This window comes from Carlito syrichta, unplaced genomic scaffold (genome assembly GCF_000164805.1).
Source record: "Carlito syrichta isolate Samal-C Ts95f unplaced genomic scaffold, Tarsius_syrichta-2.0.1 Scaffold314991, whole genome shotgun sequence".
Taxonomy (NCBI): domain Eukaryota; kingdom Metazoa; phylum Chordata; class Mammalia; order Primates; family Tarsiidae; genus Carlito; species Carlito syrichta.
Genome location: NW_007259087.1, coordinates 203,065 through 207,622, shown reverse-complemented (window position 1 = coordinate 207,622; position 4,558 = coordinate 203,065).

Here is a 4,558-nt window from a genome sequence, read left to right as displayed (position 1 = left end):
GCCGCCGCCGCTTCTCTCCGTCCCCGGCGCGTCACCGCACCACCTTGCGCTCCCGGCTCGGCGCGGGGCCGACACCTTTCCCTACCCTCACCCGTCCCCCGGCGACAGCTGTTGTTGTCACCACCCCCGGGGCGCAGGCAGGGGGCTGCCTACGGTGACCTTCCCCGCGGGGTCTGGCAGGAGCCGGGCTGGGGAATAAAGGGCCCTTGCACGTGCCGGGGGTAGGGCAGGACCAGAGGAGCTGCAGGTTTACCCTTGGAGGGGCCGGAAGAAAAGTTTCCTGAAGCCAGGGGTGGCGTTGTTGGAGAACGGGGTTGTGAGGTGGGGGGAGGGGGGGAGGAGAGGGGGCAGGGCAGCCTGGGTGGAGCTCAGCTCAGCTTGCGGGCCCGGAGTCGCGGAGCTTTGTTGGGAGCTCCGTGTGGCCCTGCGTGTGCACAGGCCGCGGCGGGGTGGGGCCTGCGGGGGCTGCGTGGCGCGGTGTGTAGGCTAAGGACGGTGGGGATTGTCAAGGCCTGTGTGTACGACGTTGATTAAAATGCGTCCCCTGGCGGGCGGGGAGATGTGTACAGAGTGCCGGTATGGGGAAACCTGGGACGTGTATCAGTGCAGTGTGTGTATATAATGCTGTGTGTACAGTGTGCTGTGTGCAGTGCCGTGTTCAGTGGGACTGTGACAGGGTCGATTGTGTGTAATCTACTGAGAGCTGTGTGCATGCCCACTGTAGGGCTTGGGGAAGGTGAGTCCAGCGTATATGGGCTCAGGATCTGTGTCCCCATTCTCAAGAAAACTCTGGCCCAGATCTGACCTCTTGGTCTCCTAGGATTGTCCTTGAGGCCCAGCCAACTGGGCTGAGCTGAGAAATGAACCTACAGTCCCTGGGGAATGCCAAGGGGAGGCCCTTGGTCTTTCAGCCCTTTTGCATGGTGTCCATTTGCCAAGACTGGAGCCCTGTGAGGTGTGTGCGCTTAGCAGGGAGCTAGTGTCTACTTGCCTGGTCAGAAATCCTGGGAAAACCCTTACAGGGTGGCTCTGGACTCACAGGGCAGCCACCACAGCTGCAGTGGGAGGCACATCCTTTTCTTTATGCAGCCCTGGCGGGGCCACCCCAGCTGGAGGAGTGCTGTGCATAGCTCTAGGGTGCTCTAAACCTCCTTGGGGGACCTGGGGAGGACATTTGATCTGGTTTCATGAGGGGGATCCTGAGTCCAAGCCTGACCCATCCTTGTGCCAGCCACTTGTGTCTGGTTATGTGTGAGTGTGTGTGCAGGTGTGTGGCCTGCTGAGGGGGCTTCACACCCATGCCCCTGTAGCCTCCGCAGGTGTGTAGACCTCAGGAAGGCAACCACATGTGGGAGGGAGAATGGGGTAGCGAAGGCCACATAACCTGGCTTTCTCATGTGTTTGATGCTAGAGGGGTATGTGGGAGACAGAGGCCGAGAGAGAGTATCTGACATTGATGTTCTTTGTCTCCATCTCCCTTTCTTGCAGGGCCTGTGTTTTGGAGAGTAGCCTCTGTCTAGGTCTGCTGCATCTATCATTTGAAGTCTGTGGCTCCCCACACCCCACTAGGCTGCAGTCTGGAGGCCTGTGGGTCTCCTTCATCCCTATGGAAGAGCTGCTGAGATTGTGCCAGCCCTCACTAAGGGTGTGTGTGTTTACGTGCATGCATGATCACTGTGTAGCTACCTCTGTCACCCTTCCTCAACTCCCCCCCATGGCTTGGGGGTGATGGCAGCTGTGAGGTCTCCCTGCTGCAGGTGCCCGTAGCAGCAGCACCTGGTGGCAGACTTCACAGGCCCTGTGACTTTCACCAACCCTCACGCGTGTCCTCTCACCCTGGGCCACCTGCCTTCTGGCCCCTCCGAAGCTCACAGCCTCCTCATGCTCCCCCATCACGCCTGCAGCTTCTGCGACTGCATGCCACCATCCCCAGCCACTCCCATTCCCTGGGCCTCAGCTCCTGACTCTTCCGGCTTAGCTCCAAGCATCAATCACCTTTTCCTGCTGTGTGTGGAGGTCCCTCCTCCTAGAAAGGCTTGGGCTTGATGACTCTGGGGTTTCCTCCCTCCTCTGCTTGATGTATCCGCCTGCCTCCTGTTCCTGCCGTTTGTGTTCTTGCTCGTCCTTTGTGGTCGTGGGAGATTTCACCCGTGGAGAGAGAGCCCTCTGCCTTCTGTTTCTCTTTGTTTCTCCCACACCCGCAGCCACCCCACCTGCACACTGCCGGGGCTCAGCCTGGACCCCGAGGGGCACTCGCCCCTCCTATCTCTCTAAGAGGGGCTGCTCCAGGCCCCTCTCAGCTCTGCCCCCTACTCCTGCCAATGCCCCCCACCTCCCACCTTTCCTCCCACCCTCCCTTCCCCAACTGAGAGAGCTGTGCCAACGTGCCCCTGGCTACACTGGGGCCCTGTGTCTGAACCTGGACTTGGGTCGCTTTTCCTGTGAGTCTGGGTTCAGGGACAAGCCGCCATACCCACCTTCCCTTGAATGGCAAAGTGAACTTGGAGCCTGCAGGCAGAAGCCTGAGTTTGGGGCACCTCAGTTATTTCTTGGAAAGGCTGAAGCAGAAGCTCTGTGGGTCTGACAGATGCCTTTGCAGAGGGTAAGTGTATGTGACAGGCAGAGCCACTTGTTTATTTCCCAGTCACTGTGCTGAGAAGAGACGGAACCATCCCCCTTCTTCTGTACTGAAGAAGCTGGCTTTGTTTATGGTTTATTTAGAGTGCTGAGCCCTGATCTTAAAATGCAGCCACCTGCTCCAGGCACATGTTGAGGCCTGCGTCTGGGGAGACCACGGGGGAGGTTGTGAGGGGACAGAAGGGTTGGGGGAGAGAGGTGTCCTGTGAAGGGGACGCAGGGACCCCTGTGGTGGCCCAGCTCCTTGCACCTGGGCGACTGTTCTCTCTGCCTCCCCTGCCAGTGCTGATCTCTCGGCTGAGCCCACACACCTCCAACTCAGCTTGTCTCCCCCTGACAGGCGAGGGGGCTGTGCTGGCGGCTGGGCTGAAGGAGCTGGACTGCCTGACCTACATTCCCCACTGAGGGGAAGAGCTGAGTCCTTATCCTTTCTTTAGGGCCTGAGCTCAGGATGCCTGCCACTCCGATGGAGTGGAGTGCTCACCCGAGTCCACCTGTCTTTCCACCAGCTTCCCTCCCCACCACAGCCAGAGTATCTCTTAAAAACACACACTGCGTGACTGGGCGTGGTGGCTCATGCCTGTAATCCCAGCACTTTGGGAGGCCAAGGTGGGAGGATCGCTTGAAGCCTGGGCAATATAGCTGGGCATTGTGGCATGTGCCTGTAATCCTAGCTACTTGGGAGGCTGAAGCGGGAGGATCGCCTGAACCCAGGAGGTCGTGGCTGTGGTGAGCCGTGATTGTGCCATGGCACTCCAGTCTGGGTGAGAGTGAGACCTTGACTCAGAACAAACAAACAAACAAGAACACACACACACACACACAAGCCAGGTCATGTTGTTGCCTTCTGAAAACCTTGCAGGTCCTTCCCATTGCACTGAGAATGAAAGCCACCTCCTTGCCACAGCATCCATGTGCCCTGCCCACCTCCCAGGCTTCACCCCACTGCACTTTTCTCCATCGGTTATGTTCCAGCCACATGCCCTCTCGTCTCCCTGTGCGGGGCCTTTGCACCTACTGTTCTCTCTGCTCGTCAAGGCAGCGCACATGGCAACCTCCTTTTGGTCACTCAGGTCTTGATTTAAATGTCACCTCCTCAGAGGGGCCTGAATGCCCACTCTAAACTGGATTCCCAGTCAGTTTCTATCATTGCCTTCATGGCACTTATATTAAATAGCTATCAAATGCATGCTTGGGTGATGCATGGAGACGGCTCTGGTGGTTATCTTAAGTTATTCTCTGCAAGCTAGTCTTGGCTCCAACTTCCCTTCCTTCTGGTGGATCAAGAAGGGAACTGGAGAGGGAGGCTGTTGCTGTGCCTGGACCTGTGGTCTGGAGCCCCCGGGCCCTGGGATGCTCTCCTGAGCAACCTAGTCTACTGAATCTCAGCCTCAGCCGCACATTAGAATCACCTGGGAAGCTTTTCGAATAACCAAGGCTCCTAGATGCCTCGGGCCCTGCACCAGACCAACGCAATCAGAATCTCTGGTGTAGTGCCTGGGAAATCCATGTTCCCTCTGTGATGCCACTGTGGAGTCAAGGGTGAAAACTGAGCATCCTGTCTTCAGGGTGTGGACCAAAGTTGTGTGCCTGTGAGTCTGCAGGTCAGCGGTCAGTGTGGAGGGCAGGGGCTGTGTCTCACTTTCCCAACTCTTGGGTCAGAGCCTGCTTGCAGCTGAAGTACTGTAAAGACTCAATGCCTTCATCCTTGCCTCCCTCTGTCCCAATCTCCCAAAGGGTTCCCTGTGCCTGCTCCTCTCAGAAGCCTTGACCTCAGAGGCAATTTGTAACTGGGAATAGTCACAGTTCCTTCTCCTCCTTGGAAGGGGATCAGCTCCCTTTTTTTTTTTAAGTTGGAGTCTCACTCGGTCGCCCAGACTGGAGTGCAGTGGCCGCTCCCGGCCACCGCAGCCTCGACCTG